General features: G+C 44.1%; 1 protein-coding gene and 1 non-coding gene across 10 annotated transcripts in view; both read right to left on the reverse strand.

The window, feature by feature from the left end:
* The window catches only part of ATG7 (autophagy related 7), a 295536-nt gene that overhangs the window by 73951 nt on the left and 195633 nt on the right, over positions 1-25952 (reverse strand). The window lies entirely within an intron of this gene.
* Positions 9051-9124, reverse strand: TRNAK-UUU (transfer RNA lysine (anticodon UUU)). Its single transcript has one exon. It is a non-coding gene; the product is annotated as a tRNA-Lys (tRNA).

Raw genomic sequence — 25952 nt, forward strand, 5'->3', positions numbered from 1 at the left:
TCATGGAAGGGTGTTCACAAGATGGCAAAGGATATTATTAACCTCGGAGGCTGGTAAATTGTACCACCAATCAAAGTCATCTTCCAACAAACTGGATAGTAGCTCTTGGTGAGGCCTGATGCAAGACCAGACTGTCCCGTGGAGCTGGGAGGAGCAGTGTGGATCCACAAGGAAGGAAGGGTGACAGTTGCCAGACACAGCTTTTCACACCTTGGGGACGAGGGGCCCACTGGGGCCAAGCTACCTGCCACAAAGACAGGTCTGAGGTAACAGTATCTTTCTTTACTGCTGGCTTTAGACTGAGGGACAAAGAGGTCAAATCAAAGGGTACCAAGCGGAAGAGATTCTAATCCAAGGGAAAGGTGGTAGGTCTGGTGGGAAGCGAGACAGTGAGGCCTCGGGTCCTAAGAGAGCAAGAGGCCCAGACGTCAGACACTGAGCACCACTGTGTTTCCACAGCTGTCGCTGGTGCCGGGCCGGGGGCTGAGGGGTGGGCCGTCTCCCCTCTCACACAGCATCAATATATTCATAGCATGAACTTCCCAGCCCAGTTCAAAGGCAGGCAGAGTGGGAGCACAGTCTAGAGAGTGAGCAGAGAGGGGACTTGGTACCAGGAGAGGGAGAAACGATCTCAGGAGATGGTTGCGTGTTCCACACGTGCAGGACGAAGGGCTCTCCGGAGCCTGGCTCAGACATCCATTGCGTTACGCTCCTTGGACTGTCACGGAAGTCTCACAAATGTTTGTACGTTTGGCCTGACAACCCTACAAGGTGGGCATCTTCACGGCAATTTTGAGGATAAAGACATGGCAGTCCACGAAGATGAGATGATCGACCCTGTCATACTACTGGCCGAAGGCAGAAGCAGGAACCAGGGCCTGCAGGCCAGGGTTTTCTCCACTTTAGCAAGCCTCAGAACAGGATCTGAATCTGTTCTCCAGGCTCAACGAAGCTCCAGTCATGTTTGGGCACTGCGGTATGGACATGAAGTCTGAGGCCTAACTCGGGAGTTCAGTTCATGAGTTCACAGTTCATTAGTTGAGACTCTGTTTTTACTTCTGTTGTAGAGGATAATTATTTGTTAATTACGATCTTATAAAGTATTCCGATAATAGGAGATGTCAGTGGAATCATGACCTCAGAATTTGCTATGTGAAATACAAGAAATGTGGAATTCTAGGTTTTTGTGGTGAATCACACACACATATTTTGATATAGAATATATGAGAAACTTATAGCAAATAATTAATCTTGACTAAAGGAAAAATGCAAGAACCCTAATTTTTTTATAATGGTAAACTATATATAACAAAATCTACCATTTTGGCCATTTTTAAGTGCACAGTTCAGTGGTAAGTATACTCTGACACTGCTGTGCAACCACCACCACTACCCATCTCCAGAACTTTGTCATCATCCCAAACTGACACTCTGCCCCCTTTAAACGCAAACTCCCGTTATCTGCTCTCAAGTAGTGGCTTCCACAGCACTTTGCCCAGAGCACATGCTTGTTGAAGAAGAGTGAGATTTACAGGTGTACAAGAAGACCAACTATTATATAAATAAGAGATTAAAGTGAATATATTTTTCCATAACTAAAAACGAACAGCATCGTAGCCAAGAAGCGTTAAGAGTAATTTACAACTTGTTTACACTTCTGGCATCAACTCTAATCACCTACTGTGACCAAGACCTCCTGCTCTCTTTAGATGCACTAGCAGGTGACAGGGACGTCTAATGATGGGGGTGGGAGAGAAGAGACACCTGGCCAGCCGGCACTCCGGGCTAGTTGTTGAACTGTCACCTAGTGGACAGGGACACGGTTCTCTCCTAGGCAAGCCTCCTTTGACAGACTTGTGTGACTTGGCAGTGACCCTGTGATGGAAATTCACCGAGAAGCCTGGATTTCAAGTCCTGGTGAGCAGAGCTTTCAGAGGTCTTCTGTACAGAAGCAGCCTAGCGAGGAGGCAAGCCTCCCCAATCCCCTTCGGGTGAAGTTAGAGAAGCAAAGAAACACGGATTGCAAGCCTGCTTACCGACTCTGGCACTGCAGAAGCATGGAAAGCCTGAACACATGGCCCCTTCACTTCCGAATCTCCTAATCTGGTAAAGGCACACGGCCCTAACTGAAAAGGGTTGGAGGTGGACGATTTGTTGGAGGGAGGTTAGCTAGGTTTTCAAAAACTGACCAAGGGACCAGGCAGGCACACATACGGCAGATGGCCACTGTGCCACTGGTTGGCCTCCCTTGACTTTCTTTGGCTAAAGAATAATTAAAGAGACAAATTTTACTGGAAAAAAAATTATCCATTAGGATCTGTGGTGCTCTCTGTGGTCTATGACTCATCTGACAATTGCTCTTCCACAGCTTTTCCTTTGCTTCCTGGAGAACACGCCTTACCTGATGCTTCATACTCAAAACCCTAGGCTGGGAAGGTGATTCTGAGCTGGCGGACTTGGACTGGTTCAGAGATGCTCTGTTCCAAGAGATGGGACCAATAAATATCTGGGCTTTGGAAGCAACTTTCTGATGTTTGGATTTTGTCTGGCACCAGCCCCTGGGTTTTAAGCACTTTGCTGTCATACGGTGTGCAGCCTTTCCAAGAAAAACTCTATAAAACGAAAATACTTTATTGCCACGGCCTTTGACTTCTTGAGAGTCACACAAATACTGTAATCTCTTGCAACACTTAATTTAATTTAAACTCGGTTCACCTAAATAAAAAAATTAGCTCTGAATCTGCCCATTTCACCTCTTAAAAAGCACCAGTCTTCTCTATGTTTCACTGTTTTGTTTGCTATGTGCCAAACTGTTATTTCACATATGTGAAAAGACAACTGGCATCAAGTCCACATGAACTAAACTACTGGCAAAGGCGATGCTGGAGCTTGCCATTGAGAAGATTAGATTCCCAAGAAACTCCTCTAGCAGCATCCAATATCCACAAACTGAAAAGTGTGCGTGTAAATACACACATACTCATTCAACTGAAAGACGCTGCCTCCCCGCCTCCAAGTTCAGGTAGTATCCTATTAGTGGTTTAAATTACCCTGAGCTTCAATATCGCAGTTGTACAAATAAATACATTAAAAAAATGTGCATTGATTAATAATATAAATAGGAAATTGAGAATTTATTTTTATTCAACTGTGAGCTTGCCCATTTCCGTCATCTTTCTTGTTTGCTTAATAAACAGGATGATTCACACTTTCCCCGTAAATAAGATCAGGTTAGGGTGGGCAGGGAGGGTAGGAGGGACACTTTTCTTTTGAATTTTCAATTAATGTTTTCCTTTACTTTAAAGGCTTTTTTCTCTTTAAGTCTGCTACTTTGCAGACTGTTTTGCCTTTGCACTCACAGACTCAAATATGGAGCTAAACCAGGAGGGAAATGGAAAATTTTATTATCCAGAACCGTGGTAAATAAATGGTTGAATACTTCAAGGTAGTTGAAAACTGTACTCCCTGGAACCCTGGATCCTGAGTTGCTCATGATAACGCAGCCGTGGTGGCTATGCCACCAGAGCAGGCATCTTTTATTTGTGCCTGTCCCATCTCTTCAGCGCCCTGCCCTTAGATCACACTATTAAGGGGTCTCCGGTGCACAAGAATGACTACAAGTAAGGTTAGGCAATCACTTGAAACTCAGTCAGACACTTTTTCAACTCAGTCTCACAAAGGTGGAATATTTCTAAAAGAAACATGGAGATCCACACTTTGGGGAAACATGTAGAGAATGTTGTTTAAGTTTGGATCCTTCAGATTTTCACATTCATTTTCTTTTTTAAAAAATATGTATTTATTTTTGGCTGTGTTGGGTCTTTGTTGCTGTGCACGGGCTTGCTCTAGTTGCGGCGAGCGGGGGGCTGCTCTTTGTTGTAGTGCGCGGGCTTCTCACTGCGGTGGCTTCTCTTGTTGCAGAGCACAGGCTCTTGGCGCGTGGGCTTCAGTAGTTGTGGCACATGTGCTGAGTAGTTGTGGCTCGCGGGCTCTAGAGTGCAGGCTCACTATCTGTGGCGCATGGGCTTAGTTGCTCTGTGGCATGTGGGATCTTCCCGGACGAGGGCTCAAACCCGTGTCCCCTACATTGGCAGGCGGATTCTTAACCACTGTGCCACTACGGAAGTCCTTCATTTTCTCAAATAATCGTTGGTTTTCTTAGTCATTGGGGTACCACCTACAGGAACATGTCAATGTCTCTGACAGAACTGTTAACCACAGGACTTTATCTTCTCTACCTTACACCCAGGGTAACATGTGATCCAAGCTTGGCCCATCACTTGGTGCCATTTCCTTGAAAACAGTAATTAGTCCAGCGGGTGGGTGTATGACCCACGTAGAACCAATCAGAGTCCTTCCCTGAGACTGATTTATGAACGATGGAAGACACAGTGTTGCTTTCCACTGGAGCTGTTCAGCTAAGAAGGTGGGAATCTGGGGCGACTAAGGGCCGTGGTTCCTGACACAGAGGGAAGCTGGAAGCCCATCCTCAGAACGAGGCCAAAGCACAGGCAGGCTCAGCTGAGAAATGGACAGAAAGTCTCAGAGGGACTGAATCCTAGTTCCTAACCCTGAGGCCTGGTTCCTGCAGCTCGTCCTTTAATCCTATAAGCAGTTCCAGTAACATTCCAGCTACATAAGCCGGGAAAGTTCCTCTTTGTTAAGGTTGGTTAGGATTAGGTCTTTGACACTTACAACTAAAAGAGTTCTGAATAATGCAGGGGCCCTTCTTAATCTGGGAATCACACCATTACTAAGTTCTTCAGTGATTAATGGCTTCCCAGCTGTCTGTTAATGAAAGCCACTTAACTTTTATACCAACTTTTTGTTAGCGGCATATCATGTCAATGTATATGTCAAGAAAGAAATGCTGAAACTTTAGAGTGGGAAAAAATGCTTGTGTTAAAAAAAAAAGCAGAATTATATTAATATACTTCTGCACATTTAGCATTTCTCAGCACATGGGGAAACATTCATTACTGAGTATATTTACTGACTCAGGAGTTTGAAGCACAAAAATTCTAATCCACATCTTATTTTAACACCACTGTTCATCTACCTTGTGAAACAAAAGACGCCAAGAACCACAATGGGGAAGAATAAAAGAAAAGCTTCCATTCATAGGAGTGCTTGATTCTTCCTGTCCATATGTTTAGGTTCTGCTTCTTCCCCTCCAGAGCTGAACATCATAGAGATGCTGGCAGGTACTAACATGCTCCCTTTTAATTATACCACCAAATTGCTGCAATAACTGATTGCCAGTTAAATAATTATAATCAAGTGGCCATTGTGCATAACAATCATTTAATGACTGCCATCCCAAAACACTATAATAAAGAGAGCTTTAATGAAGAAATCTGGAAAGGGGCCAGGGTTTTATGGCGGTTTGCTTAAAGGGAAAGACAGCCATAATCTGTATTTAAGATTAAAAGAAGCCTTTAATCCAGATGCTCGACATTAAACAAGGGAGTGGAGTCATGTTTTGATCAAAAGTTACTGCATGCATAAAAGAAGTAATGTAAATGTTCTTTTAGGAATCAAAAAAAAAGCCTCCAGTAAATTATATAAAGGAAGTGTTCGTAACCATTTGCTTTGGAAAAAAATGAAAAGGAAGAACATCTGATTTTCATTTTGGACAAGAATACTTAGCTAAAATAAAATAAAAGGGAACAGGATTTTATTTGATTTCTATAATATCACTGAAAACAAGGGAGCTGCCATTCAAGCTACCTTGTACCAGTAATCATTCTCCTACTGACTCTATTTTTTACCCTCACTTTCCTAGGCCAGGCCTGAATCTTTGGGAGGTGTAATTACATTCTCACACAAAGTCCTAACTGAAATGGTTTTGATGATCTCAGCTCTAGCAAACAGTAGTTCTCATCTGAGGGGAAAAAAACAAAACAAAACAAAAATCTCACCACATAAAACTCAGATCAACTGGCAGCTACCGCCACTGCTGATGCATGGAATATTTGGCTAACAAATTAAGACTGCAATTCCTAGAATTGCAGCCATTTTCTACAAACTGCTATGTAGCCTGGCCAATGACAAACACCAGAGCCTCCAGATTTTGCCAGAGTGATTGCTGGGAGAAAACTAAAAGCAACATAAGTCCTCTCAAGGAAGAATAAGAGGGAAAAAGCAAAACCAAACCAAAATAGTTCCTAGAGATATAAATAGATATAGACCAGATATGGGCTCCAACAGCTTTCCTAATACCCCAGCATAAAAGAACAGGACCTGACCCTAGTTACGTGCCCACAGAACACCCCAGCCCTTAGGAAATCCTGATGATGGCTTGGGGCTATGGAAAGACCCTGAGAGTCTGAGGGAAACAAACCACACCTGGGATCATTCTTGTCCCAAGGTGAACATTCAGAATGGAAGAAAACTGCTCTGGAGCTCTTGAGGTGCCCCAGCCTGTCCAGGTTCTGGGGTGTGTGTGACAGAGACCGATGAACCAGGGTTAGGAAAATGTCCCCACTGGCCTGCCTGTCTGGGGTAGAGGACACAGGTCAGGACAGATTTCCTAAGACCATTTCAGCTTAAAATTGACCTAGGAGAAGGTGTAGGATTTCAATTATGACATCAGAACTTTCCCTGATATTCTAAGTTAAGGGTATTAACAAATTCTCCTTCAAGAAGTCCCCGATTTTGAACCCCCTTACACTGTTGGTGGGAATGTAAGTTGATGCAGCCACTACGGAAAACAGTATGGAGCTTCCTCAAAAAACTAAAAATAGAGTTGCCATATGACCCAGCAATCGCATTCCTGGGCACATACCTGGACAAAACTATAATTCAAAACGACACATGCACCCCAATGTTCACTGAAGCACTATTTACAATAACCAAGACATGGGAACAACCTAAACGTCCATCAACAGATGAATGGATAAAGAAGATGTGGTGCATATATACAATGGAATACTACTCAGCCATAAAAAGGAACAAAATGATGCCATTTGCAGCAACATGGATGGACTTAGAGAGTATCATACTAAGTGAAATAAGTCAGAAAGAGAAAGACAAATACCATATGATATCACTTATACATGGAATCTAAAATATGACACAAATAAACTTATCTATGAAAGAGACTCACAGACAGAGAACAGACTTGTAGTTGCCAAGGCGGAGGGGTGGTGTGGGAGGGATGGAGTGGGAGGATGGGGTGAGCAGATGCGAACTGTTATATATAGAATGGATAAACAACAAGGTCCTACTGTACAGCACAGGGAACTATAGTCAATATCCTGTGATAAACCACAATGGAAAAGAATATGAAAAAGAATGTATATATACATATAACTGAATCACTTTGCTGTAGAGCAGAAAGTAACACCACACTGTAAATCAACTATACTTCAATAAAATAAATAAATAAATAAAATTGAAGAGAAAGAAGTCCCCGATTCTTAGTCTGCGTTAGAGGAGTTCCCTCAGCCGCCCAGCTCCTCCCAAGATGCTCACAGGTCTGGCCGCCTCCTCTACATTCAGGTCTCAGTTCGGAAGCCGCCTTCTCACAGGGACCGCCACCAACCCACCAGTCTAAGTTGTCTAACTCCTGACCTCTATTCTCTCCACTTCCCTCCCCACCCCAATTCATTCTAATCCAATACCCTGTTTTGTTTTCAGCTTTGTGCTCATCATTAGCTGAAGGTTTCTTTTTCCGCTTGCTTGTGGAACTAAGATGTAAGCTCCTGCAAAACATGGAGCCTTGTTTGCCTTGACTACCACTGTAACCCCAGAGCTTGGAAGGGGCCCAGCACTCAAATGAACATGCTGTCTCCTCCACAGCCTTGCACACAGGCTGCCACTTCCCAGGCACTCAGCCAGCTGCAGCTGAACTGCACTGCTCTGAATTCAACCAAAGGGCAGATAACTAGGGCACAGATAAAAATCTAGCCTTGGCCACTGCCTTGCCGTATCAGATGTATAATGAAGGGCTCATAACTGGGACCTGTGCTTATCAAGGACTTCATAGGACCAAAAAGGCAGTGGACATGAGCGTGAACACATGTAAACATATTTAGGGCTCACCAATATTTCTGGGTTCAAAAGAAGTGCGAGGAGACACAAATGTCTAAATCACAGCACAGAACAGCTGATCAGCACACTGTGAAACCGGGGCCAAGTTTACATTTAAAACAAAGTCTTGATTTAAATTTATATATATATGCCAGTCAGGTTCAGAGAGAAGGAGAGTGGGAACTGGAGGCAGAATTCACCATTTTCTGAACTTGAATAGCACCATAAACTACACTGTATCACACAGCACTTAGCAATGATCCTATCTTAAATTTACTCTCATTCTTTCAAATGTGTTAGTCTTATTCCTTCCACTACAGGTAAGAAATTGGATCTTATATTTTTCCAGTATGTTAGCACTCCTAGCCTAATTTGTGGAGAATTAACTTTGAAGGTTACCAGACTCAGAACTGAATTCCAAGGTCTTCTACCAGTTCTAAGACATTTGGCAAATTATTTATCCTCTCTTAACCTTAATTTCCATATCTTTTAAGTAGTGATATTGATACCCATCCCACAAAGGGTTGCTATGAGAAATAAATGGGATTATTTGCAAAAAAAAAAAAAGTCCTACTGATGTACTTAACAGAAAGTAGGTATTCAAAAAATTAAAATTTCCATTTGGGTAGATGGTAGAAGCTCAAAATACACTAAATAGGTGGCAACCAAATTGGGGTGGAAAGCACGCCAGGAAACAAGTATATGAAGAGTGGCAGGAAAAAAACAAGTTATCAGTTGGAAGACACAAAACATGGCCCAAACTGCCATGGTGTTTTGTTATTATTCCCCACATAAGCAGGATCTGCAAATATTCCTATTTTATGGCTTGACCACAGTGACACGTGGCAATCAGAGCTGAGTATCAATCAGAAAGTCACCGAATATGAGAAATCATTGGTTAACAGCCAAAAGAAAGTAATAGGAAAGTATGTTCCTGAGAACAGTATTTACTTTATTTATTTATTTTATTATTTATTTATTTATTTATTGCTGTGCCGCAGCTTGCGGGACCTTAGCTCCCTGACCAGGGTTTGAACCCAGGGCCATGGCAGTAAAAGTGCCAAGTCCTCACCACTGGACTGCCAAGGGAACTCCCAAACAGTATTTACTTTAAATCTATATAGTATCAGAGAATTCATGGCAGGATTCCAATTTTAAAAACACTGGCATTCCTTGATCTTATCAAGAAACGCAAGTCATCATGAAAAACTCTTGTGTTCACATCACTTCATTCCAAGGCTCCGACACAAACACTGGAGCTGCTGGACCCATCACAAAGTCTAGGGTGAAAAATCAGTCAAAGAAAGCAGTAAACTGGCTGTTTTTAATAATCCTGGGGGACAGATATTTACGAAAAAAAAAGAAGACAAGGCCACCTGCTTGGGGTCCATCATACCATTTAGCTCTTGGAAATAAGAGAAACATTAGCAACAACAACAAAAAGGAAAAGTAACTGTAGTGGACAGCTATCACTCTGCCTACTCAGACTGTGGCATCTTTATCCCTGTGAAAAATCATACCAGTTTTCTAATTTCTTACCAATTTCTCCCTGACTCTCAGGGCATGTGATTTAGGTGGGTCATTCACCCCATGTAACACTGGTGATGGGAACACATCCCAGATCTGACCAGTGAGAGTTACCCCCTGCCCCACCACTGTGACTGAGCCGTCAGTGACCAGTAAAGTAGGACACGAGCCAGCGCCCCTGGGAACAAGGCTCCCTTTCCATGGGAGTCGCTAAGCCCGGGGCTCCCAGTGCCAACTTGGTCTCATGAGGAGACAGCCTGCCTCAGAACAAAGCAATGCAGAAAACAGCCAGGCAAAGGAAAGAAGGCAGAAAGGTCACTATTGACATTTTTTGAAAACTTGGATCTAGTAGTGCCTAAGGCTAGAACTATCCATGAATTTTTCAAGTTACTTGAACAAATAAATCCCCATGTTTGCTTAAATCTCTTTGAATTAGTGTCGAACTTTCAACCAAGAGAGTGTGACTGATACAGGAAGTAATCTTGTAGAGTTTAATCCTAAAGGACTTATCTAAAAAGGCAGCCTGTGAAGCACTTTTCTGAGTTCTCTTAAAAAAAAGTTAGAGTAGAACATGTGAGATGCTGGGGAACCACCAGCATTTCTTTCTTTCTTTTTTTTAAAAATTTTTTTTTTTTATTCATTTATTTTTGGCTGCGTTGGGTCTTCATTGCTGCGCGCGGGCTTTCTCTAGTTGTGGCGAGCTGGCGCTACTCTTTGTTGTGGTGCGCGGGCTTCTCATTTTGGTGGCTTCTCTTGTTGCGGAGCATGGGCTCTAGGCGCGCCGGCTTCAGTAGTTGTGGCTGGCAGGCTCAGTAGTTGTGGTGCACAGGTTTAGCTGCTCCGCGGCATGTGGGATCTTCCCAGACCAGGGCTGGAACCCATGTCCCTTGCATTGGCAGGCGGATTCTTAACCACTGCGCCACCAGGCAAGTCCCCACCAGCATTTCTTGAGCCAGCAATTCCATTTAACCAAATACAAATGGAATATAAATGAGACAAGTGCACTGTGAGGTCACTGTGGACAGAAGGAGAACTTCTATTCTCTACGTTCCTGATCCTTCATCTTCACCTCCCATCAAACACATTCACTCACTGTTTCAAAAATGTTCTTAGTAAGCACCAAGTATGTGTCAGGTATTATGCTAGGTACTGAGGATACAGAGATGATTAAGACATAGTTCTCATTCTCAGGAAGCTAATGAATAATTATGATCCAGGGTGACAAATGTGAGAAGGGACCCTTCAGGAAGGATGAGTATGCGTTTGCCAGGTGGGGAAAACAAGAGCAAAGGGGCGGTGGGAAGCGTGGGAGGTCCAGGGCGGGAGGTAGGCTGGAGCCGGGCTGTAAGGGCGTCTGCGACTGCCTGTGAGGGGCTGACCTGATCCTGAAGCCAAACTGAGCCTCTGGAAGTCCCTGAGTGACTCTGTGTGCCACCAGAGGCCTGGTAACCTTTGTGGAGGGTGGACTGGACGGGACAGAGACTGAAGGCAGGACTTACTGGGGCCTGTGGTCATCAATGGGAAATGGCCATGGGAACTCTGGTGGAGAAAAGCTCAGACTGGAGTAGAAGGCAAGAGTCTACAATCCTAACTCAAAAAGCACTGAAAACCAATCCCATGTCGATGACTTGAGAAGAACTCTGGTCTAGGGCATTAGCTGCATCTTAAAGGACAAAGACTGAGTCAGAGTAATACGGGGAGAGGGTAATAAATGCCTGTGCCTTCTCAGACTCTGGGTCTCAGCTCCTCCATCCTAAGTTCTCTCCCCACCCTAAATCTGATCCACCCACAGAGCTCCGCTTCAGGGAAGGCCACTGCTCCATATCTGCTGGTAGCTTGTTGGGTGCCCCCTTGCCACGGATCCTACACTTGTATTTTAGACCTGATCACTCACGACACTTCTCCGAACCACAGCTTCCTCATCTTGAAAGTGGGAAGACTGTCATTTATCTCAGGATAACGATCAAAATAAGAAAAATTTCATAGAGCGCTCTGCACAGAACCTGGCATGTGATAAACACCCCGTACACAGAAGCTGCCACACTCCTGCAGGAGATGTAGACTGCACTACGCACTACGAAGACACAAAGACATCCTCACGCCAAGCAGCAGCTTCTCACTTGCCAAGGATTTCCAGATCGTACAGTTAACAGAATGTCGCTCTAAGAACAAGGCAGAAGCCCTTTTGTGGTAGTTTAAGCACGTGGACTAACACAAGTGCACAACCTCTGAAGGCCCCTCAGAACTCTGCTCTGGCTGCTGTGAATGGGGCTGGAGGAGACGGGTGTCGGTGCTCCTGGAGGTGGAAACGCAGCTCTCAGCCAGCACTTCCACGGGCGAGATGGTCAAATGTATCACGGTTCCTCGTCCAAGAGTGTGGGAACGGCCAGGGAGTGTTTTGTGACTGAAGGGAGAAACTCCAGACTAACAGATAGGCTTGGTGGTGGTATGGCTCTGCCTTATCCTTGAAGCTGAATCCAGAGATACCTTGTTCATAGAACCTCCTACTACCTTCTTCAACTGGGTCCTCTGCCGACAAGTCAGGACTTGGTTTCCAATGCACCTGACTTCATGGTTCGTGCAAACAGCAAACTCAGTAAGAGATGAGCGAGCCATAATGCAAAAGCCCAACAAGACTGGGCAGCTGTGCACTGCTTCTGCATTTCCACCCTCAACCCACGCACACAGAGCCTTGAGTGCCAGGGGGCAAAGCTGCAGAGTTTGCAAACACTATAAAAATATATTAGGTCCACTTAAGGCAGGGGTCCCAAACCTATTTTAGACCAAAGATATCTCTTGAGAATTTAATGACACAAATCCTTCCCCCATAAAACACACACATGCGACCTTTTGTATACAACCCCTGGGGGTTCAGGAACCATCCCCACCCCACCCCCTAAGCCCATCTTAGCCCAAGAGGAATTTAGAAGAACCAGTTCATAGGTCTTGAAAGAATGAGGTAGGAGAGTCCAGAGTTCCTCTTCTCGGGGCTCAGTTTTCTCCGTGACACAGTTCGTTGCCGTGAATGCCACCTCTTCATAGGGAGAGGGCTAATGAATGATGTGACACTCAGAGCCCGAACATTTATCTGTCTGCAGTGCCCACCTCTCAGTGACTGTGGAAAACCTTGGAATCTTAGTGGTTTCCAAGGTGCTGAGTAGATAAAAGTCAAAGCGGATGCTCTGGGGGGGGTCTGTGGTGGAGAGGGGGGCAAGTGTGGTCTAGGCCCTGGAGAAAGATGCCAGATTCCCCGGGAAGCAGCAAGGAAGCCTGTTCTCCCCTCAGCTCCCCTCTGTCCTTCCACTCTCATTCCTCACTTATGCAGAGGCTGCAGATTCCTAGGGTGATCTGTACCAAATCCAGATGGTTAAAAATAATTCACTAAATACCTTCCTAGATAAATTGAAATCCAAGATCTTTTTGAGTCCTGTCCAGCCATCCCTCAAAGGGCGAGCCGGGCTGAAAGTCATGTTCTTTTCTAGCTGAATCCCTGAGTCAGACTCCTGCCTGTCAATCTTCTGATGTCACAAGTCAAACTGTGCCATCCAAGGCTGAGTAAGCACCTTCAGGAAACAGAAACTCAACTGTAAGAACACACGTATTTCCAAACAGAAAACAACTCTGCCCGGTTTCTAACTCAGCTACTGTATATACATTTAGCCATGACACTGGGAGGGGAACTTCTTACAAACAGAAGTCAAAGGCGAAAAGAATAAATAACAGTAATGTACCAGTCACTATCTTTGGCAAGACATATAAAATGGTAAACAAGACATTACAAAGTCTTTGCCCTTATGGGGACTGTATCTGAATGAGGGCTGGAGTGGGAGACAGAAAATAAACAGAAATTTCAGATAGTGATAAATGCCATTTAGAAAATAAAATAGCGTAAAGGGATAAAGAATGCTTGAGGAACTATTTTTATATACAAATAAAAATACACAGATGAGGAAATGGGGATAACAGAAGTTAGGTAAATTGTTCAAGGCTTCATAGCTAGTAAGTAGTGAATTTAAACTCAGGTCTTTCTGATTCCTCAGTTGTTCGTAACTACTACCCTATGCTATCTCTATAGCATCCAGAGAAACCAAAGAATCTGCAGAATAGATAAGGTGAGAGACCACCTTTATTTTGTAAAAGTCCCTCCTTTTGGGACATTAGCAAAATTCTGAGATCTATGAACTCATACGAGTGTGCTACAGGTACCATTTTGATGGTAATGCAACTAACAGTTGAGTTTCTATACATGATATTTAACATACTTTAAACCTTAGAGCCACCCTCTGAGATGGGAATTACCATTCCTATATTTCATAAAAGGACACAAAGGCTCAGAGAGTGTAACCTGTTGAAAAATCATAGAGCTTGTAAGTGTGGAAGCTGCAATCCAGGCCTCATGCCTCTGAGTACCTTGCTTTTTCCATTACACCAAGCTGCCTTCCAGAAGACTCCCCAGGGAGCTACATTTTTCTCCCACTGGGAGACAGGGCAGTAACTATCTTGGCAGTGCAGACAGAAAGGAGTGACTGTTCTGCGTCTCCGCCAAGCAAGTATTCATGCCCTTTGCAATATGACTTGGACACAACACCCACCCAAGCTCTAGGAGCTAAGCATTCTAAAATTTGCTGAAGAATTTTTTCACCTTCTCCGTATGGGGTCCAAAATTAAAAGGGGAAAAGCACATTTATGTCTCATTCAGAATTCAAAAAGTAATAAATCCTTCAAGGCCCTGGCAAGTTTCTCTAATCCACTGTAATCATGTTTCCTTGTATAACAAGTCTTGTGATGTCTGAAGCAGCGTCTCACTATAGTAACGGCAGCCTGAATCTTGGAGTTCTTCTTCTCAGGCCTGGGGGATTATTCCATTTTCCACATTAGGAATAAGCCGCAGACTTTAGGTTCTAAAACGGAGCCAGAAATGCTGACTAGAATCCAGATGCCCTAAATGCAATTAGAACTAAATTTTACTGCCTTCTGTGAAAGACACAAATGAAAAGAATGTAGCAACCTCTAGAATACTGGTCCAGAAAGCAAAGCTATGAATAGAGCCAACACAGGTTCTTATGCACTTAGAGACTCCTTAAAACTACCTGGAGACTTTCCAAATCTCCCCTGCTTCAATCCTTGGCTTTCTAACTTTTACAAAAGCCAAACATACTAGGGATGGAGGATGTACTACAGACTCATCCTAATAAACCATGTTTTCATGGAGATAGCCTTTTACTTTTTTTAAATTTATTTTTTAAAACTTTTTGTTGGAGTATAAGTTGATTTACAATGTTGTGTTAGTTTCTGCTGTACAGCAAAGTGAGTCAGAGGTAGGCTTTTACGTTAAAAAAAATAGGTTTTCAGAAATTGATTTGATAAAAAATGATTTACCTCTATGGTCAATTACTTCTGTTATTAAAAGAAATACATTTGGGACTTCCCTGGTGGTCCAGTGGTTGAGAATCCGCCTTCCAGTGCAAGGGATGGGGTTCAATCCCTGGTCCCGGAAGATGCCACAGGCCACGGAGCAAATAAGCCTGAGCGCCACAACTTCTGAAGGCCGCGCGCCTAGAGTCCGTGAGCCACAACAAGAGAAGCCACCGCAATGAGAAGCCCGTGCACCACAACGAAGAGCGGCCCCCACTCACCACAACTAGAGAAAGCCCACGTGCAGCAATAAAGATCCAATGCAGCCATAAATCACTAAATAAGTTAATTAATTTTAAAAAAGAAATACATTTATTAAATTCTTTAATGGAAATGACACCCTCATTATACCATTTAACATGAGCAGTGTGAAACAGTATAAATATATATGTCTCACTTCAAATTGCGATTGTTAATTATAATGATGATGATGATGACAGTTGTCCCATTTTTGAGTGCCTACTCTGTGCCAGGAACTGTGTTAAGTGCTGTAAATACATCATTTATTTAATTCTCAGAATTCCCCAACAAAGTTGTTATTATTTCCTTTTTACAGTAAAGGGGCTACGTCTCAGGAAGATTCCACCTCTTGCCCAGGGTTACAAAGCTAGTTAGTGGTGAGCTAGAATGTGTATACAGGGGATCAGACTGCAGAACCTACTCTGGCATGAAAGGTAAAAGCCCTCTCCCCACTGCAGAAGAGCCATTGCTTCTAGCTACTGTCATCAAATCTTCCTGAACTAAACTTGATTTTCATAGAAATAACTTTCTTTTTGCATTTTTTCACTTGGGGGATATTTACTTAAATGGTATAATTACAACAGTAAGTCCATCTGGCATTCCCAGGTCTGGCAAGAAACACGAATGACTCTTGGAAAGTGTATGCCTCAACTGGTGGAAGCAGAAATGTGCAGGTGTCCTAGAAACCAGCCTGCTGGCTGGCAGCATCCAGCCTCCCACGGGCACCAGATCCTGCTGTAACAAGGGAGTGCACAGTTAATCAGTCAGGAGGGGCAATGAAGGGAAAGCCGGTTAGGGAAGCTTTATTGAATATGCTTTATTTTTCAAAAGCATATTATGCCTCTTGCTACTTAAATCACTGAATCACCCCTCTCCTGATGGACTCAGGTTTGCAGCAGACACCTTTAGCTCTGTTTGCCCAGCACCTCCTGTCTCCTGGTGACGGCAAATACCTTCTAATGCGAACTGCTCCTTTCCCTCATGCCAACCATGTTCCTTTACAGACCCTGCCTCTCTGGCCCAACTTGACTGACCCCAAAATAAGCAAGAGGCGCAAGCTGGGCCCTGAGTTTTGAACTTGGGTCATGGGCCAGTCCACATCAGGTGAATGAAGCCATGAATTAGGAGGAGCTGCCAGCAGCCATGCTTCCTGCCTTGTGGAAGAAGCCTGTCTCCAGGGGAGAACACCTGTTCCTCCTAAACTGCAGCTTTCCCCCAAGGTTTGCTTGATCTACCTTTAATTGTGTTCAAGGCTCCATTATTTCCATTTGCCTCTGATAATTCAAGTTGGGTGTGTGTCACTTGAAACCAAAAGCGTTCTGAATAATTCAGAAATGGTACCAGCAATGGACAGTTGAAGGCAACCAAGTCTAAATACAGAAAAGGATGAGAAATACTCCACCCGGGGTGGAAAATTTTACCCACAATTGCTGTTACAAGGTGGTAAAAACAATTGGTTTAACAAGGCTGAAGGTTTAGGGGACTTAGGGAAGCATCCAATTATTGGAGACACTGTCTATTTCTTGCAACATTACAAAAGGGGCAGAAAGAGACGCTTCAGTGCAAGCTGGCCCTTCCAGAAGCAGATAAGGACAGCCGAACTGGTATATAACACCTTAAAAGGAGGCCTCTTCTGCTTTTGGTGGGCAGTCTGAGTCCTTTTGAACTGCAAAGTCTGCATTTTCTGCTGCAAACTGAAGCCAGTGGTTGTTAGGGAGATGGTGAGATTCTCATAAATGGGCAGAAGTCGACAGGGGCGGGGGACGGGGAGCCAGGAGGGCCCTTAGCAATGGCAAAGGGAAGGCCCTAGTCTCAGATGCAGACTGAGGGCAGGGGACCTTCCAGGGCCCCAGCAGATGTCTTAAAGTGAGTTCCTAGAAGGATGAGCAGAGACTCTTAAACCGTTCCTAGAGGCATTTCTAGTTAGAAAAGGAAACCATGAGGGCTGAGTAGGTTTAACACCTGGACTCCTCAAGTTATTTGGGGCTGTCTCTTTGGATTCAGATTCCACATCTTAGAACAAGAGCATCGGATGAGATGATTTCCAAAATGTCCCCTTGGTAGAAATGTTTTGTTTCTTGGTGATTAAATATAGTATAAAGCTTTATTATTTTCTTAAAACCACTGAGGAAAATTCTCCTCATTCTAAGCATTAAACTGAAGAGCAAATGTGGGGCAAGAGAGATTAAACACTTCCTTGTGGTCTTTGCTCAATTCACTGTGGGATCTCAGACCACAGACTTGATTTCCTCACCTGCAGACGGGGATTCTGGATGCCTGTCTTCACAAGGCAGGGAGAAGGGAAAAGTGAACGCCTTTGACTTCTCTTCAGAAAATATTCTGTGGAAATCCTAAACAGGATTAGGGCAAAGCTCTCTCTGAAATCAAAGGTTAGCTCCAAAATGACTTTATTTGGGGCTTTTCGGCCCAGTGATGCCATTTCTGACCCCAATCACTGCTCCCTGTGGTTCTCATGTGTCTGGAGAGAACATATTTCCTAATGGACACAGAACAGGCCTCGGTGGAAACACCAGTGCTGGCTCATCTCTGGCATTTCTGACCTTCCCTTTTAGCATCCGACTCCACCTGCCTGGGACTGACTCCCTAGGATCCCTGGCTTCATCTTCCCTGAAGATCTTACTCATAGCCAAACTTGAAAAATACTGACTAACCATGATAAATTCCTTTCATCCTCTCTTCCTGGGTGTGTAACTGCATCAAGACCCAAAGAGATAGCTTAGTAATGGTGGTGCTGTATGTACTGTGAATATGACAGTTGCCAAAAAAATTGGGGACGCTGGTCATGCCAGGTGGCTATCAAAACATACTCCCTCATTGGCTCCATACACAGGGACTGAACCAGGGTCTGGACTCACTGGCACCATCTCTGTGATGCCTGTCTGCCCTTATTACAGCACTTTATAAGAATAATTATTACCTCACTGTACAGAAATGATTTGTTAAATTTTATGTTTGTAGCTAGAATAATATTTTTGGAAAGACTTTGACTTATTCATCTTTCTATTGTTTGTCTTGTACAAAGAGAGAATTCATTAGATTTTTGTAGAATGAATTAATGAATTATGTGAAGCCATTCAGGGTAGAGGGAAGCCCTGATCTTGAACTAGACCATGGCTGGCAAAGACACACACTCGTGCTTGCCCATGGGAGATGTTACTGCTAAGCCACGAACCTCTCTCATCACGTCTGAACCAGGCCTGAGACCCCTTCTCAACGGTTTCCCAGGCAGCAACCTTCCCTGAATAAGCTGGCTGATTAGCACTCGTGATGTATATAGATGAACGATACCCGAGGACAAGAGGGTGGGCGGCTGATGTACGATGCAGCCACACCAACAGTGAGATGTGTGCAAGAATGCTTAGATAGAGCTTACACTGTTCCTTTAAAATTCAGCATGCCACCTTAAAGCAATGCAAAAAGAACTGCTTAACTCAGTGAGCAAACAACTGATCCACTCAGTTTGGTAGCACTGCAGCTGCCTCATTTTTAACTAATAACTGCTGCTTTAAGTGAGATTCTGTCCTGGGATGGCTCGGAGCCGGGGAGCTGAGCTGTATAACTGGTGGTAAGTTAAATCTCTGCGTGACTTCAGACATGTGACAGGCAGCACGGTGCAGTGGTTAAGACCACAAGCCTCAGAGTTCCTAACTCACAGAGCTGTTGTAAGGATGTGATATATTAATGTAGATAAAGTGCTTAGAACAGTGTCTAGCACATAAGCACCAAAAAAGTAAGCATCAGCTACTATTATTAAGTGTGGCCTGGCTAAAGCTTACCACACAACTAGTAAAGTAGCCATTATTGATTAAATAAGGCTTGGCCCATGTTGTCACTCTTGTTCGCAATTCAATGTTTCATTATTGACTGATGGGTCTTGCCTTGGTAACGGCTATTACAACAGGCCTGGCAGGCTGACGAATTGTGCCTGCATTTTCTTTTCTTCCCTCAAAGCCAATCACCCTGGCTGTTATCAGACAACTAAAACTAGGTAGTCCAAGAGCCATGGAGTTACACTTCACATTCAACTTTGGAAGCTTTCCTTAGTTTAAGTTTCCTAAAATAATGACTTTAAAAACACAAAACTGGGTTTCCCTGATGGCACAGTAGTTAAGAATCCGCCCACAAATGCAGGCGACACGGGTCCGAGTCCTGGTCCAGGAAGATCCCACATGGTGCGGAGCAACTAAGCCCGTGTGCCACAACTACTGAGCCTGCGCTCTAAAGCCCGTGCACCACAACTACTGAACCTGCGCTCTAAAGCCCGTGCGCCACAACTACTGAACCTGCGCTCTAAAGCCCGTGCGCCACAACTACTGAACCTGCGCTCTAAAACCCGTGCGACCCAACTACTGAGCCTGTGCTCTAAAGCCCGAGTGCCACAACTACTGAAGCCCGTGCGCCTAGAGCCCGTGCTCCACGAGAAGCCACCGCAATGAGAAGCCTATGTACCGCAACGTAGAGTAGCCCGCTCGCCGCAACGAAGACCCAGCGCAGCCAAAGATAAAATAGAAAATAAATAAATAAAAACAACACAAAACTTCGCTCTTGTCCTTTTAATCTCATTCTACAGGTTTTTAGATTTAATTATGTCTACGGTTTTCACTGTAACTATCTTAAATCTTTTTTTGGAATCAGGCAGAATGTATATAAATATTAAAACATAGTTGTCAGATTCCTGATGCTGAATGTCAGCCAAGACATGTGCTTGAGGTGATACCTTACGTTTTTATACATTACATGTACCACAATCATCTTGGAATATAGGGCAAATCTCATGGAACATTCTGCAGAGATTCCAAAAAAGGCTTTCATCATGTTGATGTTCTACTGCTGTGGTCATCATTAAAAATGTCACTCTCCTACCTTACCCCAGGATCACTGCTCCTTGGACAGAAAGTGAATCTGGAATCAGAGAAGCTATCAGCTAGGCTGAAGACAGATTATACAGTTGAAACGAGTTCCCTTTTTCATCCTCCATCCTGATTCACAGAATCAAAGAGCTCATTGACTTCAATTGCCTCATTTTATAGAGGACAGTGAGACCCAGAGAGGAGAAGTGACTATCTTAAGGTCACATCGTAGGTTAACGGTTGAGCTGTAAGTAAAACCCAAATCTGACTTCCAGGCCTGTGTTCTAAGATGCCAAGATTCTTCTCTAGACCACTGAAATAGAAAATGAATTTACTTAGAGTAGCCAGTTTAAGTTGAAATTCTTGAAATATATTATTTTGTTGTAGCAAAACAGAGGGCTTTTTTGAAAATATCAAGGCAATAGCTCCAAAAAAATCAAAGTTCTCTGGGAAACACTCTGTTGCAAAAATTCATTTACTGTTATGGCCTTTAGTGTGTGTCATTTACTTAGAATCATGCGCCCATTCTAAAACTAGGAAATCAAGTCACTCATTCAACCAATGTATACTTAATGGTTAATTACTACATACAGGCAATGTGCTGGGTCCTGAGGATATGCTATTAAGACACTGTCCTTGTCTTCACAGAGTTCAAGGTCTAAGACAAATATTCAACACAATATGCCATCCTTAGTATCTTAGGCGTCATGACAAGAGACAGTCTTCCCTCGCTTATATGACCATGTTTCTTGCTGACCCTGAAACTGGCCTCAAAAATCCTTCCCAACACAGCCCTCTAAGTGGCCGAGAGCAACTGATAAGAGGGGCATGAACTGAAATCTACCCATCACTCCTGAAGTAGTATAATTATTACTCCATGCCTATTAAACCCTACACACAATGTGAAGTTCTTACTGTATCTACTAGAATGCTGATTTCCCCCCATTCAGAAGAGAAGAATGTAAATCCTTTCATTCATTTAGCACTGATTAAACTGGGAAGAACAATTCTTCTAGGTATTGGGAGAACCCTTGATAACAGCTCATGAAAGACCAATTACACCCCAACAAGAGACCCCAGTTCTCTCTCACTTGAAATTTCCCTTTCATCCTGGGAAGCACAGCCCTCTATCTCCTGTCCGTCATCACCCACAGCTGCCCTCTGCTGCTGGAGAATCAAACAGAGGTGCTACACCACTCACTTCAAAGCAGCTGCTTATCATGCCCAGTGATTTACCAACTGAGAAAAGAACCGGTTACTGACAATGCTGCTGAGTACAGTTCTTCCTGCCAGCAAGAGTTTGGAAAAAAAAATACTTCTGATCTCATCTCAAGGTGGACCCAAAGACAGCAGCAGGGCCTCCATTTTATAAACCTGGCATCATTCCTCTCCTTTGTTTAAGCTGTCTTCTTAGGGTCTGATCAAGGGAGAAAAAGCAGGAAGACATCTTTTCCTCCTAATGGCTTTTACTGTGTCCTTAAACATTTTAATTATTGGTGATGAATGAGCAATGACCCTGTTAAGCCCTGCCGGTAGGGGTCCACTAATGCCCCACAGCTGACCTGTCTCCACAGCACAGAGCACTGCACAGTGTTGTCCGGAAGGAGACACAGTGGAAGCTGACCCTCCTTTGTGCTCCCAAAGTACATCCCCCTTGGGACGCTCAGACCTGCGGGAGCTGTACACTAATTACCTGCATTTGCAGATTGGTCCCCGTCCACTACCAAGGCCTCGGAGAGGCCAGACACTTTTAGAAAAGAGAGCACATGCAGCACAAACAGAAAAAGGTGACAAAAATCAGGGTTAAACAAGGAAGAGAACTTTACAAGTCTCTACCTCTTTGCATTACATTTTGACATCCAAAGAGCAGTTGTGTTTCTTGTTGAGTAGACATGGTGGTGGGTACTGGGTGAAGTAAAAAGAAAAGTGGGCTTTTTTTTTCCTACTCCCAAGGGTTTAGGTCTCCTAAGGAAGCCAAGATGTAGTAGTGATAAACTAAGTACCATGGGATTTAAACATTGGAATATTTGATGTTGCCAAAAGAATGGTACAAAACAGTTACCATATGACTCAGCAATTCCACTCCTAAGTATATACCCAAAAGAACAGAAAACATATATTTACACAACAACTTGTACACCAATGTTCACAGCATCACTGTTCATAATAGCCAAAAAGTAGAAACCACCCAAATGCCCAATGACTAATGAATGGATCTACAAAATGTTGTGTAGCTATACAATGGAATGTTACTTGGCCTTAAAAAGGAAGTACTCATTCATGCTACAACATGGATGAACCTTAAAAATACTATGCTAAGTAGAAGTCAGTCACAAGAGATCACATATTACAGGATTTCATTTATATGAAATGTCCAGAATAGGCAAATCTACAGAGACAGAAAGTAGATTAGTCATTGCTTAGGGCTTGGGGAGAGAGGTGGAGCTTGGAGAATGAGGGCTGAAGGTTTCTTTCTGGGGTGACGAAAATGTTCTAAACAGATGATAGTGATGGTTGCTACCCTGTGAATACATTAAAAAAAAAAACCAACACATTGACTTGTACATTTAAAAAGGGTGAATTAGGGCTTCCCTGGTGGCGCAGTGGTTGAGAGTCCACCTGCCGATGTAGGGGACACGGGTTCGTGCCCCGGTCCAGGAAGATCCCACATGCCGCGGAGCGGCTGGGCCCGTGAGCCATGGCCGCTGAGCCTGCGCGTCGGGAGCCTGTGCTCCGCAACAGGAGAGGCCACAGCAGTGAGAGGCCCGCGTACTGCAAAAAAAAAAAAAAAAAAAAAAAAAAAAAAAAAAAAGTGAATTATATCTCAATAAAACTGTTACCAAAAAAACAGTAGCATAGACCATGATGTTAAGGCTTAAAGGAGGGATCAGAATTTCTGGCTTGGATGGTTTGAAACACCATCATAACAACAGGTATTTGAGCCAAGTTTTGAGGAGAAATTAGTACCTGGAGGTGGGGGAGATGGGTAGGGACTCAGTGTGAGCCAAAGGACAGAAATGCTCTGGGACTGTGAGTAACCAGTGTGGTGAGGGTGAGAGCCTTCAGTGGGGAACGGAGGGGACAAGGCTGAAATGCAGTCTGGCCAGCGTGGGCTAACCTGAGACACTGACGATGACCCCTGGCGAGGGCACAGTCTCTCACGCTGACAGCCTCACGTCAGCTTCTCTCAGGGCTGTCAGGAGAACTAGACGCCCCTGGAGGAGGGCACTGTGGGGAGGCTTTCATCCTCTCCAGAATGAGTACATCATAGGCCTGAGTATGCTTCAGACACCCTGCAGTGAAGGAGGGGGACAGCAGAGGGCCGGATGTGGGACACAACAGAGCAGAAGAGGAGCAGTAGCATGCCCAGGAGCACGTGCCAGAGACAGACCCCTCTGCTCTCACCGTGTCAGAATCGTCACCATCATGAGAGAGAAGGGACAAGCGCTCCGAGAAATTTTAGGACTTTACTACTTGAGTGAAGGTCCAATGACCTAAAATTAAACCAATGACTTATTTCTTGAAAGGGCTCCAAAAATCAACACGGCATTCTATTCCACATATCTTCAGTTTCCAGGCCCAGTAAATGCTAGTTCCTCTTGCATGAAAGAACATTTAAGCGAACCACACTTAGTATAATGAGTGGCTCTATGTAGTGACTTTTTTCATTAAACTACTTCGTCAGAATTTATATGTAAATAATTATACATGGGAAAAATAAAGCTGGCCTTTTATAAATGAGTCTTTTCACTAAGTCAGAATATCATTCTGTATGTGATGCTTTCTATGGTTATAATTTGAAAGCAAACAACTGCAAAAACTATAGCTTCTTGGAGGCATGTTCTGAGTCCTGCGCATGTCTGTATTTTCTGCAGTAGCGCTGTCCTCCAGAACTTTCTGCAATGATGGAAATGTTCTATATCTGTATTGTCCAACATGGAGGCCACCAGCCACCTGTGGTTATTGAGCGCGTGAGATGTGGGTGGTGTGACTTAGAAACTGAAGTTTTTTTAAATTTATTTTTCACCAATTTAAATGTACAGTTAAAGAGCCACATGTGGCTAGCAGCTGCTGTATCGGACAGTGCAGCCCTATAAGATCCAGAACAAGACTTTGTTCCTCATAAGTGTTCAATAAACAGCTGTTCAACTGAATGAGAATTTATGCAATAAACACATACTGGACTTCCCCTACATGCCAGGCACTCTCCTAGATGCTGGGGCTGAGTGAATGAGTTAGAACTCCTGGTTGCAAGCGATAGGAAACTCAACTGAGCTTTACTCAAGCCAAAAGGGGACTTGACTCACAGGCCGAGAAAGACCAGGATAATGATGCCTTCAGGGTAGCTTGGTTCAGGGCTTAGAGGATAAGGCCATGACTGTCCGCACCCTCTCCCTCCTCAGCTAGACTCAGCTCTCTTCCATGCATGGTGTCCATGTGCAAACTGCCTCTCCGCTCATAAGCGCTAGAATGCCGCGCCGGGCTAGACCTCACACTGGCAAAGCCCCGAGTCCTTTCCCAGCCTCCTAGCCAAAGCCTCATTGGATCCCACTGGCTATGACTGGGTAATCATTACGACCAGGGAAATAAGAAGTGTTGAATGTCTTGGGCCGCAATTACATGCTCCAGCCCTGAGCCAAGGGTGGAGCCAACTGCACCAGAAAAGCACATGGGATGAGAGCAAGGTCCAGGATGGTCTCTGAGAGTAAAGTCAAGGTAATCATTAGGGAAGAGGAAATTTTGCTAGGCAGCAGAAACAACATATACCCCTTCTAGTCTCTACTTTAAAGAGCTCAGTGTCTCTCTAGGGAAATTTTAAATAAGAATGCTGGTTGGTCAGATCTGCTGGCCAGATAGTGAAGAAAATACTAAGAAGGAAAAGCTAAATTTGGCAAGACCCAGGCTGAAATGTTAGTAACATTTATTCACCCAGAATTTCCTCTGATGTTGTCTACTTTTTCACAGATAATTCTCATAAAACCCTGTGGCAAAGGTTACATCTATGAAATCTAGAAACCTTTAGGAGGGAGCTGTCAGTGGGTGGGGGCCCACTGTCTTCAGCCTGCCTCAGCTTCAGAGTCCAGACGTCTCCCTCTGTACTCCCCTGTCACTCGGCAGGCACACTGAGGGCGTGCTCAGACCTTAGAAGCCCTGACATGTGTGGATGCAGGCAGAGCAGACGCAGCACAGCCCACCCAGGGAAGGGACACACAATTGCCAATTCACACAATGCAATGTGAATTGTCTATTTTCATAAGGGCTACTCCAAGAGAGATTATTTGTGGGCAGGATGACTCATGAGAGAGCCAAATGAATTCGCCTCACATAGAAGACAGAGCTTGGAACATCGCTGAGATGAGAAAAATTAGCCAAAACAGCTGCAGCACTTTAGGGTCTTTTAAATAGCCTCCTTCTGCCTACTTCTCCACCCATTTCTAGCTGTTCTCTCTCACTCATTGAACAGTGACTGAGGTCTTGCTTTTGTTGGCTCAAAGGGCCAGCAGAGGCTGGGAAATACTCTTTTTAGCAAGTGTACCTTTTTATCCCTCTGAGCTTTTTGGTATTATCTTTTGTGAAGATAATTCTGGATTATTCTGAGAATTACTCAGAAACTTCTTGGCTTCTTTCTAGGTGGAAAAAAGTTAATAGGGACTTCCCTCATGGCGCAATGATAAGACTCCGCGCTCCCAATGCAGGGGCCGCAGGTTCGATCCCTGGGAACTCGATCAGGGAACTCGATCCCACATGCATGCCATAACTAAGGAGCCGGCAAGCTGCAACTAAGGAGCCAAGCTGCCATGACTAAGACCCAGTGCAACCAAATAAATAAAAATAAATATTAAAAAAAAGTTAATAAAGGTTGTA

The sequence above is a fragment of the Lagenorhynchus albirostris genome, chromosome 10 (assembly GCF_949774975.1).
Source record: "Lagenorhynchus albirostris chromosome 10, mLagAlb1.1, whole genome shotgun sequence".
Taxonomy (NCBI): Eukaryota; Metazoa; Chordata; class Mammalia; order Artiodactyla; family Delphinidae; genus Lagenorhynchus; species Lagenorhynchus albirostris.